We start from the raw sequence: 14,293 nt of genomic DNA on the forward strand, positions 1-14,293 counted from the left end.
CGGGCCATATTTCAGTTCGTTATTTTACACATCATCCCACCTCATTTGGGATCCAGCTATATACAAATCAGTCTTGACCCTGCTCCAAAGGGAACAGTCCAGCCCGAACTGCCAAGCCTGGTCCTCCCTGAACTGGAACGCAATCAACCTACGGCTGTTTCTGCATTTGTTGGCTCATCAGCATGGTATAGCTTGGTTCCAGTGACACACTGAGCACAGGACCCACGACTGGACATGCCCGTCCCACGTAGGGCAGCATACTAAAGTAAACAAACAGTGATAGATGGAATGCTTCGGTGGAGCTGGTGCAGTCTCTGTTTCAATGGTGCTGTTGCAGTCTCACTTTGGATTTTAATGGTTTGTTGCATCCTCTCTGTGTTTCAGTGATGATGGCGTGATCTCACTTTTGGATTTTATGGTTCTTCTGCAGCCTCTCTGTGTTTAGTGAGGCTGGTACAGTCTGCCTTTTGGCCTCACTCCAGGCCACCTTAATAGTGAGGCTCAGGGACAGTATCATCAATACCTATCAGAAGAACTGACGCACATTGGAGACGTATCTGCAGAATTCATCTATGCAGGTTTTGAGGATGATCTCCTACTATAATGACAAATGCAAACCTTAGAGGAAAATAGTCATAGGCAGTATTTGAACATCCTCAGGTACTCTAAGCCAGTGTCATCTCAGAGACGGACAACAGTGCAACTAGATGAATTAAAATGGCTATGATAGTTAACCATAACTATTAACCCCAGCTATGATATGCTTATGCCATATTACTGAAGGGAGTGGTACCACCAGAGCCCTAGATGCAAACATTACTAAAAATAGATGAAGGATTGTACATGGGTCCCAATATTTATTGACCACGTTTTGCTCTCTAAAACAATGGATTATGCACAATTAAATATACGGCAAGAGTTGATTGAGGATCAGTGGTGATGAAGTGAGCATAGGAGAATACCCAGAGCAAGTACAGAGGGCCGAGTGCGACTGCTCTCTTCAGTCGCTTATTAACGTATACACTAAACAAAAAGACTCACTTCCACATGCCTTCCTAGGCCTCTAAAATTCCTTTGATTTTATTGATAGCTTCATAGGATTTAGTAAATTGGCATGCAGATGAATGAGTATCGCTTAGGCAACCCACGTGCCACACACATCCATCACTACAAGGGAACTCCATGGCAGAAGGAGGCAGCTGACAAGTAGCTTCCCGGTAACACAGATGGAGGCAAGGTTGTTTTCTCATCACCTTTATATAAACTGTGCATGTTGTCAGGAGGCAGAACAGTCACTGCTCCAGAAACCATCTGCTGATCCAGCCATTCTTTTCAACTACAGACCCATCTCCCGCCTACCATACATAGCACAGGTCTTGGAGAAACCAATCAAGCGATGCCTCACCGAACACCTCAGAAACCACCAGTTCCTTAATGCTACGCAGTCCAGACTCAGGACCCAGCACAGTACAGAAACAGCAGTCAGTGCCGCCACAGACGACATTCGCATGATCCTTGACAGAGGTGACTTCAGCCCTCTTTAATTAGGACCTCTATACAGCATTTTACACAGTCTGACACCCTATCCTGCATCAGGCACCTGCACATGATTTACATCCATGGACCCAGTCCCACTGGATCTGCTCCTTCTTAAAGGATACAACACAAGCTGTCAGCCTGTCACCTTACTCTTCGGAAGCCCGCAAACTCGTCTATGGAGTGCCTCAAGTTTATCGCTCAGCCCCACCCTCTCCCATGCATAAACACACAATTAATACTCTCCTTCTCTTGCAAGACACTAAAAACGAGAAACAAGTTCACTGTCTACATGACCGAAGTCACTAACTTGATGAAAGCCAAATGTTTCAAGTTCAACACCAACAAGACAGAAGTAGTGATTTTCAGATCACAGTGGGGCTCCAACTTTTGGCCAGCTGAACTTTGACCCACACCCAGAACCCATGCCAGGAACCTCGGAAAAATCAATGACAGCAAGCTGGACATGAGTGTACAAGTCAACACCATCCCTTTTATCCTGCTTCTACACCCTGAAGATGCGGAAGAATATCTTCAAATGGCTCCCAAGCAACACTACAAAACTGTTATTCAATTCCCTAGTCACCAGCAGGTTGGACTAAGGGAACACACTATACGTCGGGACCACCAAGCACATTACTAGAAGACTACAAACCATCCAGAACTCAGCAGTGAGACTCATCCTCAGTCTCCCACACAAAACTCACATTACACAACACCTCAGAGAGCTCCACTGGTTCCTGATATACAAACACACAGTCAATTCATACTCCTCACACATACATTCAAGGGGCTACACAACTCAGGCTGCACCTCCTTTGACCACTCACCTAGACACCTCAATCCCGCAGGACTCACACACATCCATGGAGACAGAATAGGAGGACATCTCCCTCCTTCATCACTCCTAAAGTGTGGAACTACCTTCCATTGCACACAGAAAAGTAGACAAAAGGTGTGAAAAATAAAGAGTGAGGGAGGGGTAGAAATATAGAGAAAGGCTGAAGTGAGAGAGAAAGAGACTGAAAGAAAAAAGACCAATCAAGAGAAATATGTATGTGTAAGAGATTGAGAGAACAAAACTGGAACAGAGGGAGTAAGTAAGGGGAGGAGAGAGGGCAGAAGAGGGATTGTTGAGAGTTCGAGACTGGAGTAGAGCTTAATTTGTAAAACAATAAGGACTGTGGCCCAAAGTTGTGTCCAGAAGTTCATACAGGAACTATCGAAGGTTAGAGTATCAAATACCAAGGCTACGTAGCCTTGATTCGACCTCATGCCTCTTTAATCCACCACCAGGCATTCCATGTCCTATGCCTCACTCTGGCAGGTTCTTTTTCATCCCTGCTCTCTCCCTTTGTAGCTGTTTTATCCATCTTTCACTTTCTCCTTCTTCCCCCTTTTATGTTTTTCTCTATTTTGGCTCTGGATCAAAGGGTGTTGATAAAAATTAGTGCTGGTCCCCAAAATGAGCGCTGGTGGGTCCAACCTGCAAAGATAGGGTAAAATGAAGCACTTGACTTTTTCGAAACGGGGAAAGAGATAGTAGGGTTGACAGCGTCGTAACCATGCGCAACAGGGTCGACTTTAGCACTGGTGGCGCCCTGTGCGACAATCATTTTTGACACCCCCACACCCTATGACCGCCTCCTCAGATTCTCTCACTTCCACCGGGCGTTAGTGCCCTTCATCTCTCCAATCATAAGTTACTGCAAAAGACAGCCCCCCCCCACCCCCCCCCCCCTGAGGTCAGCACCCCCTTTACAGGACAGCGCCTAGTGCAGCTGCATCGGTCGCACTGCCCTAAAGGTGACCCTGATAGGCAATAGTGCCAGCAAAGAAACTGGCGTACCCAACCACTGATTTTGCTGTGAAAATAAAACAGCCACTGACCAGGGTGAAGTGGGCTCCTCATGGTCCTCGTTACTACTACACCTACGCCTCTAATGATTGTAACAATAACATAGCAAACGGGATGGTGTTGGAAAAGAAAAGGGAGATCGTGAGCGAGGCAAACATAGAAGAAAACAAATAAAGAAATGGAAAGAGCTGAGTGTGAGATTGCCAGGGATAGAAAGAACAAGACCATTGCTATAAGAGGGAAATAATAACCGAGAATGAATGGACGTGGCAGTGGCATGCAGAAATAAACAGGTGATGGTTTGAAGGAAATGTTGAATGCGCTGTGGGTAAGACACGCTGTAGGCTTTTCGGTATACCGCACAGAACAGTGAACATTCTATGCGAACAGCATATATAATCATAAAATACAAGTTGTCGAAACGTCATGCTTTAAAAAAAAAGCATCAATGTATTCCCCTCTCACACATACTTTTATTTTAAGGTTACATCCATTCCCCCTCTGTGACTAATGCTCTGGAGCAATTACCTTGAAAATGCAAAGGTTTCTTTGTAATTGTATATAATATATTGTCACGCATTAGCTCTCTTTGATCCTTGCTTTCACACACCAAGTCCTTTTTTTTCGATCCCAAAGAAACATGGATGAGTGATGAAAGTACTTACCCCCATAGCCCAGGTTCATCTGAGAGAGGCCAGAGCGTCTTCCCAAATTATGCCTGACAATGGCTTACTTGGATCAAAATGAACTTACTACATAAGAAAAACACATAACAAAGCCTGCTGCTGCTTTGATGTGCCACAGGTCAAATGCCAAGATATCCATTTGCCAACATCTATGATCATCTGTGCTCTCTGAATTTAAATGAAAACCTACAAATAATGGGTACCATTGGTATGAAATGCTTCTTATCAAAGTAACATTAATTTTCCCTTTGAGTGGTGATCTCTCTGGAACTGAGCACTTAAATAATTACCTGGAGCACCAGGACTGTGCACAATACGGGGGAAAGCGCTATTAAGAAAAGAGATGGCACACCTAGCGTCTTGCCAGTATGAGCCTCATGGCACTGGGCATGAGGCTGGCAGCCTCGGATTCACGCTTTTATTCTCGTAAAACAGGGCAACTGCAACCTACAAGGTATTTGTGATTTTGACCGATGGCCAAGGCTACTCGTGAAGAAATATTATAACTGAGTTAATCACGTGGAAGGAACAGGCTCTTGTCCCTCACGAGGTGCCCGCCATAGCCATACATTTGGACAGAGGGCGTGCCTCACCCAAGGGACTAGACTCCATCAATTTCAGCACAGCCTGTGCAGGATGGGGTAAGCCTCGAAACAAGAGGAGATTGCTTCCAGGGCACGCAATGAGCACGGCCTTTTACTGAGCAGAATGCAAAGGATGGAAAAAGGTTATCACATACCTTGCTCCACCCTTAGCCACTCAACACCCTTTCAATTGCCTCTGAGGGGCAAAGTGAAGGGCAAATGTTACAAGGTAGATAGAGAAAGTAAACAGGGGCCTTAGAGCCCTGTTCTCTGAACGCATGGGCAGAAAGGGCAGTTCCACTGGCAGCAGCAGTGTGTTTTGATTTTTCGATACCCGATGGTCAACGACAGAAAACACCCCTGAATACAGAGTGAATCAAATATCTTAAAGCACAGTAAACTACTAGGAGAAGCTCATTAGTATCTTCTAGTCTTAAGCTTTCTCCTTGGCTTTAACACTTTTGCACAGGAAAATAAAGGACAAGGTATGAATATGGCTCCCCTTAAAGGACCTGCCCCTCCCCAAAACAAGGGAAAGCACAATATAGGGGAGGGAGGGGAGTTCGGCCTGGTCTTGTATAGGAGCATAAAGAAGAAGCAAAGGGAGACTCTGCAGTGAATCTGCTGACCTTTAGAGGGCGCAAGCAGACCCCTCACATGTCATGTGCTGGGTGACAGAACTTCTTGGATCTTTGCTCTAACTGTGTAAACCTCCTAGCACGACGGGGGCCTGTGAAACTAGGTACTCCACCACAAACGTAGTTGAGTATCCTATCTGCCAAACTAACAGCCAACCACGCAAATTAGAGTTGGGAGAAATGTTATGTTTCTGTCAACATTACATTCCCTTTCTCCACTGATGGGCACTTACACCATCTGTCCGAACAATTGGTGCCCACAGTATAAGTTCACCAGATCATACACACTGGTTCCAGCTGGTGGCCTGATGCCCTATTCGTCTATTTCGGACCACCAGTGCAAACTTGGCAGCCCTGAATAGAAAAAAAAAAAAACAATCAAGGTCCAATGAGGGACACAAGATTTTAATGAAGAATCTTGAGTTTACCTTTCTTAACTTGTCACGAGCACTAAAGCATTCATCAGACAAAATTGCATGGAGTACACAATGATCAACACATAAACAATACTAGAGTGGAGAAATAATGAGGCTAATATTCCCAAACAAAAGTAGATTAAAAGGAATTAAATGTAATTAGTAAAATGAAAAAAAACAACTAAAATGGGATACAGGGATCGAAAATTACAAAACCACGAAAAAGCACCGATAAAAAAATAGCTCAAAAATTCAATGTAATTCGTGGGCATGGCCAACAGCATGGCCGGGTAGGACGTGTGCCGCTGTGGCTCCTGCGGAGCTGCTCAGAATCCGACGATAAACTTTAGTTAAAAATACCCAAAAGAGTGCATAAAGGTTCGTACGCGCATCTGGCGAGCCCTGAGGTCCGCGGTGAACATCCATCACGTCCACGGGCGGAGAGATCTGGAGCAGAAGCGGAGGCAAGGGCGGCACCGAAGCAGCAAAATGGCGGCCGGACTCAGAGCGGCCGCCGAATGACGGAGTCACCCTGAGAAAGTGGAGTGTGCCTACTGTGAAAGACACCGGAGACGGAGGTTGAGATCGGGTCGGAGCTCAGGAGTCAGCGATGTGCAGCTGACGGCGGCAGGGCGGGAGTGGTGCGGCCGCAGCTTGGCTGTGGCAGCTCTGCAGCACCTGGGCTCAACGGAAGAGGGCCGAACGGCTCTGGAATCGGGCCCGAACTGGAGGCGCGGACCCCCCCTCTTGGCTCCTGGGGGCGGTCGGTGAGTGTATACGACCGAAAGGCCCATCACCGGCAGTGAAGACCGGTGATTTGAGGGAGCAGGGTGAGGTGCTGGTAGAGACGCTGCACTGCAGGCCGCCGGGCCGGAACGCGAGACCGGGGATCATCGGAGAGGTGCGGGGGCGCTGCAGACCAAAGGAGCGCTCTGGCTGGGGTGCTTCGCGGGGGTTTGGAGGAGGCCCCGCTAAAGGCAGCAGTGGACACACTCCCAGGAGAGCGAGACCCGACCAAACAACACGGCGGCAGGCGGCGGAGGTGGGCCCCGGAGAGGAGGAGGCGGCCACGCTACAGGGGAAGGGCGAGGGCACATATGCGCTACATGGTCTGTTACTCACCGCCAACAACTCTGGGACCAAGGTGCTGGTGAGACGAGGCCCTGAGACAGAAGTCACCCGGACTGCCACACATGCTGGAAGGGCTGAGGGAGACCCCGCAAGGGAAGGAAGAAGGATACACCGGTAAGACTAGGGGGTCCGATGGTTGGATGAGACATTTAGAGGCGGTGGTGAAGGAGCAGAAATAGTGGCACGGCGGGCAAGGGCCAGGGGAACGGACGCTGCGCAATATTGAGCCCCTTAACCATATCGGATCTGAGACCGGGATACAGGTGAGGAGAGGACCCAGATGAGCCTTACTAGCACCCGTCACCATACCAAGGCCAGGAGCGGTGAGCGCCTCACAGGTAATAGGGAAAGAGAGGGCCGGAGCCCCGGGGTGACAGATAAACAACCGGAGCCCAGGCACAGGACTGGCCTACTGTAGATAGCCAGGGGCGCTGGCGCGCTACATGGTGGATGTGATAGGTGAGGCTTGATGCCAGGAGAGTGGGAGCTGAATACCACAGTGCATGGACCTAACGGTAGGCCCTGACAGCGTTGCAAGAACCACGCGGCAGCCGCAGGGCGTGACAGAAAAGGTGCGGGAAGAGCGGACCCTGGAATGAGCAGACTGGGGCGGTGATTATCCAGTGCTATCACGACGGACGCGTGCGGGACGGCACCATCGCAGAATCTACTGGACGAGAGGTGGTGAATCACCCCTGAGTGCCAATACACACCTAAGCGGACGAAAAGCTCTCAGAGATGGGGAAAAGAGAATTGGCCGCCAAAACCGCCCGGCAGGGGACCATGGACAATTATGCCACGACTGGGCCGCCGGCAGAGGCTGTGCCTTCCGGCTCTCGTCCTTACACGGAACTACTAATGGAGGCAATTCAGGTGTCCAGGACAGACATTCAGGAATCACGAGCCGCCCTGGAGGTCAAAATAGGAGAGGTGGGCTCGGAGGTAACACTTCTGAGGCAGGACTTCCGTAATCTCACGGAACTGGTGACCACTGCCGAAACACGGATTGGGGAAGCAGAAGATTCACTCACTGTCCTCAGGAAAGAAATGGCGGAGCTCAGGGCCTCTCACCATCGACTATTATGGAAGGTGGACGATGCAGAAAATAGAGCGAGATGCAATACCCTACGCTTCGCTTTAGAGAAGGAATCGAAGGGACAGACATGGCGACATGGCGACTTTCCTATATACTTGGCTGCGGAAAACCTTCCCGGAAGCGCAGTTCTCTAACTGCTTTGTGATCGAACGGGGAACACAGGGCGCTACTGGTAAAACCACCCGAAGGAGCGTGACCTAGGCCGGTCATTGCCCGCTTCCTCAACTTCGCAGACAGGGATTTGATACTGCGTGAGGCCAGAAAGCTGGGAGAGATCCAATTTGAAAACACCAATATTATGACATTCCCGGATTACAGCCAGGAAGTGCAAAAACAACGGCGATCCTACGACGCGGTGAAAGCAAAACTAAGGGACATGCATCTCACATACATGTTGCTCTTCCCGGTGAAACTGAAAGTGATCTTTGAGGGAAAGACGCACTTCTTCAATCATCCGGAGGATGTGTGGCAGTGGCTGGAGGAGCGTCCTCCGTTCCGGAGACCAGAGACCGAAGGCCCTGGAAGGGCAAGCAAGACGGCGACTAGTGGATCCCAGTGGGGCTCGCCGAAGGCACGAAGGCCCATAAAACCGAGGACTAGGAAACAATTGCAGTCGACTCCGTATCCAGAAACGCATCTCCAGGGTAACAACTGTGGCTTCTTAGCTAGAGGGCAGTATAAAGTTCTTGCTCATGCTGGTTTCACTACCGGCTCTAGAGGGGTAGCAATACTGATCAGGAAGACCCAACCATTCCAGACGGCAAGGGTATGGACAGACCCACAGGGAACTTATGTGGGAGTGAGGGGTACTTGGAGACGGAGGGAGTACACGATTGTGTCAGCCTATGCCCTCCCCCCCCCCAAGCTCCAGGCAAACACCTTCAAGGGGGTCATGGATGTTTTACTCCAGACGTCTGATACCCTACAGGTGTTAGGGGGGGACTTCAACGACGTGCTGTCTCCAACGCTGGACAGAACAGGTGACAGGACGGGAGATCGGGTACCGACAGCACTGCATACTATGATTGATACCCTGGGACTGACGGATGTGTGGCGACGCTTGCACCCTGATGATAGGGCCTATTCCTTCTTTTCTAGCGCTCATAAGGTGTACTCCAGGCTGGACTACGTCTTCCTTGCCCGCCATGTATTTAATAGGGACGATAAAGCAGAATATAAGGCCAGAGGAATATCGGATCACTCACCATTGCTGATAGAGGTGGGGAAGAGTAGGACTCGCAGGGAAGGTACTTGGCAATTGTCGGTTTGGGATCTACAGAACCCGGAGATACTGAAAGGCCTCAGAGCAGATTTAAAGGTCTATATGGCCGGAAATGAGGGTTCAGTCTACTCCAAAGTGGTCCTGTGGGAGGCCCTTAAGACGGTAATGAGGGATAGGGCACAGAATAGGGTGGCGGAGGAGAAGAGGAAGAAACAAAGGGAAGTTGAGGCACTGGAAACACTTTTATAGAACTAGAGAGGGAGTACCAGTCGAGCGCATCCAGGGAAGTACTTCGCCAGTTGAAAGATATGCAATGTCAGTATAGGGACCTGGTGATGGGGGGAGGCTAAGACACAGGCCCTGGCGACACTCCACCATCTGTATGATGTGGGGGACAAATCAGGTAAACTGCTGGCATGGCTGAGTAGAAAAGAACGAGATGACCGATGGGTGGAACAGGTACGGGACACACAAGGACGAATGACTACCTCAGATGCCCAGATAGCGGAAGCTTTTGCAGACCATTATCGTCTCTTCTACGATAGGCGGGACCTGGGGAGGGAAGAGACCGCTCTGCAATATATGACGAATCTAGACCTTGCGGTGCTGGACGATAATGACAGGGATCGACATCACAATCGAAGAGGTAAAAATGGCTCTTGCTAAACTGCGAACTGGGAAGTCTCCTGGGCCTAATGGCTTCCCAGCAGAATTCTTTAAACGAACGGCAGACCTGCTGGCGCGCCCCATGTTGGGTCTCTTTGAAGAGGCGTTGCAGGAGGGCAGTCTTCCCCCGGACCTCCGCTTGGCCAAGATAGTACCGATACATAAAGAGGGCAAGCCTCTTGAGGATTGCTCATCGTATCACCCTATCTCACTATTGAACATAGAAGTAAAACTCTTAGCGACGGTGTTAGCCCTCAGGTTGCAAAGGGTCATCCCAGATTTGGTGCATTTGGATCAGACCGGGTTCCTTCCGGGACGAGCAACAAGATTCAACCTTCGGAGGACCCACAATTGGCTACAGGAAGTGGGGAGTGGAAAGGAGCAGCATTGGTTTCTGTCATTGGATGCCGAAAAGGCATTTGATGCGGTCCATTGGCCTTTTCTCGAGGGAGTGCTGGGAAGACTAGGCTTTGGCCCAAAGTTCCGAAAATGGGTGCAACTACTATATACAGACCCTAGAGCAAGGATCAAGGTAAATGGAACTCTATTGGGGGACTTCCCAGTGAAAAGGGGGACCAGACAGGGGGGCCCCCTGTCACCTTTGCTTTTCATGTTAACAATAGAGGTGCTTGCGACGGCTGTCAGGCAGAATAGGGACATTAAAGGTTTGATACGGGGACCATGCGACACCATGAAGGAAAAAAATTCTCTATATGCAGACGACGTTCTCCTTTATATCACTCATCCTGAAACAACGATACCGGCGCTGTTTGGTGAATTAGAAAGATACGGAGCACATTCAGGTTATAAGACTAATTGGCACAAGCAGTGCTATGTGATCCACAGGGACGGGAACAATGGCCACCACTCCCTGAGAGGTTGCAGACGACCAAGGAAGGTTTTACCTACTTGGGAGTCTTTATGACGATGGATAGAATCCGCTCCTACGATGTAAACATACGAAGGATAGTGACAAATTTTGTGACGGATGTGAACAGGTGGAGACTCTTTCCCCTTACTATCCTAGGCCGAGCGGCCATGTTCAAAATGATGACACTGCCTAAATTTCTTTATGCATTGCAGAATGAATACTATCCCCTACCTGGTAAAGTATTCACAGAGATTAATGCGGAGCTGAGGACCTTCCTATGGCTGGGAAAGCAAGCTCCGATTGCTCTGACGATGCTGCAAAGACACCAATATAGTGGAGGGATATCACTTCCGAATGTGGAGGTGTATTACTGGGCGGAACACCGGGTGCCCGTAAATGACTGGCTCCATGCTCCGGCTCCCCCCCCCCCCCACGTATGCGCTAGAGAGGTATAAGATGGGCAACCACACGTATAATCACTATATATATGGGGGCAGAGGTAGGGCGGGACTGCTGCCGGCTACCAGACTCACACTGACAGTGTGGGATAGGGCGACAAAGTCCATGGGGTGGGAGAAGAAGGTCACCAGACAGACGCCACAATGGCAATGCACATGGCTACAGGAACTCCATAAGTTGCGGGGATTCAGGAAATGGGATGATATAGGAATCTCGACGATTGGAGATGTTCTGCATAAGGGGGATTTAAAATCATTTCAGAAACTGAGGACAGAATTTGGACTGCTTCCGACACAGTATTTTAAGTACGCTCAATTACGTCATGCATGGCGGATGGAGGAGACCCTGACGGACACAATCCCCGAGTACGCACCTCTAGAAGGACGCCTGCTCCAAGAACTAATACAGGAAAGGGCAGTATCACTCACATACAGGACTTTGATGAACAACATGTCGGACGATTTAAGCACTCTTAAGTGCAAATGGGAGATGGATGTGGGGGGACATAGATCAGGTAGTTTGGGACACTGTGCTCATGCATCCTAGGGAAGTGGCCGTTAAGTCCAGGCTGAGGCTCATTCAGTTTAAAGTACTACATAGAGCATATTTTGATAGGGTACGCCTACACATAATGGCCCGAGCCAGAGATACGAAGTGCCTGAGGTGTGGTCAAGAGGGGGGAGACTTCTATCATATCATCTGGTCCTGCTCGATGGTACAGACTTACTGGACTGAGATCTTGAGGGAGCTGGGAGAAGTGCTGGAGACACCCCTACCGCACGACCCTAAGGTGGTCCTTTTGGGTAGGACTAATGACGTCGACTTAGCCCGCCCGCAACTTATATTTCTTACCCATGCGCTGGTGGTAGCAAAAAGAGACGTGGCGAGGAAATGGGGGGCGGACACGGTTCCACAACTGGAAGAATGGCAAAGGGGCATGGATCTCTACATGGCAGCCGAAAGGGTTACCTACAAGGCGCGTGGATGCCCTAAGAAATTTGGTAGAGTGTGGGGTAAATGGAGGAAATATCATGGTCTAGATGTGGGGCTCTGAAACGACTTGGGTAACCGTAGTAAACATCAAAACAGGGCCAGTCCACCGCATATTACCAAGCTACAATAGCCTCAGGGTAGAGATAAGCTTGTCTGTAAAGCCTGTGATGGGTCATAATGTGATGACTTTAATGACAGGGAATAGTGGGGGGGAGGAGGGAAGTCGGGTGAATTGACTATTGATGACATGAATGTACTGTTGTTACTTAAGAAAACGCAAATAAAAATGTTTAAAAAAATACATAAATTCAATGTAATTCAAAGAGAACTAGTTATTGGGTACCCTTTAGTGCTGACTAGCAATGGGGTGAAGTTAGGTAGCGCTGGTTGGTTTTACTCAGTCAAAATATGGGAAGGATGAAAGCTGAGACATGTTTCATGGCAGACAAATGATGGGAGGGTTGGTAGTCCAGCAGACCTAGCACATCATTTACAGTCCTTGCTCTCGGGCTGCTTCAGGGGTCTCTGGGTTCTCTTTGGCTTCGGCTCCTGTTCCTGGTATCTGGGGCCGCGGCGGTGGTGTCCCGTCCTCCTCCTGCCCTATGGCTCGTCGGGCGTCCCTTGCGCCCTCCTCCTCGCTGCCATTTCTCCGCAGTTGCTTGTGGTGAGTGGTCACTTCTGCCGCCTCCTTCTGTGGTCTCTGTCTGTTTTTACGCTTCTGATCGTGTGCCCCCCTCGCTCCTTCTCTGGTGCGGTGCTAGTTGCTTCCTGGTGTTTTTTCTGGGTCCGCTTTGGTTTTCCCTGGTGTGCGGTGCTCGCTTCGGCGGCACATATGCTTCCATTGGAACGATTCAGAGAAGGTTTGCATGGCCCCTGCTCAAGGATGACATGCAAATTCGTGTAGCGTTCCATGTTTTTATTTCGGCCCAGGCTCTCTATACTGGGGTGACTGCAGATTGTTGCTCTGCTTGCTGTCTATGGTTGATTTTGCATTGTCTCCCCGTGTGTGGGTCAGGGGAGGTTGCGGCCCGGAGGTTCATCTCTCCTCTTCTGGGTTGAGTTTCGCTTTCTTGCGTTTCAGTGGTCTTCGGTTGGGGATGGCTTCAATGGTGGTTTGTCTTTGCCTAGTCGATGGTTCCTGCCACTGGCGCCTCCTTTGGATGGCTGTCCCACTAGTTTTGGTTAGTCCCCTGGGTGTTCTTGTCTGGGTGTGATCCTTCAGTGGGTTGGGTTTGGCCCATGTGCCTGGTTGGATGTGAATACTTGCTTTCCTTACTTCGGCTGGTGGGTGGAGGCTCCGTCTTTCGCCGGGGGGTCTCCTGTTCGTGTTGGTACCCGATTGGGACTTTTCCGGGCGTTTCCTCTCCTCTGGCGGTATTGCGCCGGCTCCTTCTGCGGGCTTGGCTGTTTGCGGACCCCTTAGGGGTTCTGTATTTCCTGGCGGGCGGTCCCTTTCCTCTGCTTTGGGATTCGGTGGGCTGCTCTGCGGTCTTCCGGCAGTCCTATTTTTGCCTGGCTGTTTTCCTTGGTGGCTCGCTTGCTGCAGTGCCATTTTCTGTGGAGGCCTCTGGCTGTGTCCCGGGCTCCTCCTTGAGCCTGCAGGTTCCTCTGGGTCCCCCTTCCGCATGGACGGGCTGGGGTCCTTCCTTCGGTCTCCTACCTTCTCGGGTCTTGCCGGGTCGGCGGGTCCTGTGCCCTGGTTCCGGTTTTCTGCCTTGGATTGCCTCCCTGGCTCTCCTCGGGTGCCCTTGCCTTCTTTTTTCCTGGCGGCGGGTCTCTCCCTCTTCTTCCGGGATGTCTGAGGTGCGGTCGGGGTGTTGCTCCAGTGCTTCCTTTTTTTCAGTGTCTGTTCTCTCCTGTCACTGGCTGTGGCGGGCCTCCTCCTGGCCTGCGCGTCCCTGTGTCCCTGTTGTCCAGGGTCGTTCTGCCCGGAGCATTTCTGTCTCTGGGGCGTCACTTATGGTTGGGTCCGTTGTGGTGTTCTGCCGGCGACGTGGGCTGTTTTTCCTGCTCGTGGTTGCCTCTCCCTTGGGTGGTCGTTCCGCTCTTCTGTGGGTTTGCCCCGTCCTGGGCATCCCCTTCTGTCCCGTTGGTTCCTTGTGTGGTTCCATGAAGCCGCTTGGCTTTGGTATGTGCT

The 14,293-nt window shown here is 50.2% G+C and overlaps 1 protein-coding gene and 1 non-coding gene across 2 annotated transcripts in view; one reads left to right on the plus strand and one right to left on the minus strand.

Annotated features, from left to right (window-relative positions):
* Positions 1 to 14,293, minus strand: part of DYNC1I1 (dynein cytoplasmic 1 intermediate chain 1) — a 1,862,117-nt gene that overhangs the window by 753,142 nt on the left and 1,094,682 nt on the right. The window lies entirely within an intron of this gene.
* Positions 12,968 to 13,074, plus strand: LOC147689039 (U6 spliceosomal RNA). The gene has a single exon (XR_015300792.1). It is a non-coding gene; the product is annotated as a U6 spliceosomal RNA (small nuclear RNA).

The sequence above is a fragment of the Lissotriton vulgaris genome, chromosome 10, assembly GCF_964263255.1.
Source record: "Lissotriton vulgaris chromosome 10, aLisVul1.2, whole genome shotgun sequence".
Lineage (NCBI taxonomy): Eukaryota > Metazoa > Chordata > Amphibia > Caudata > Salamandridae > Lissotriton > Lissotriton vulgaris.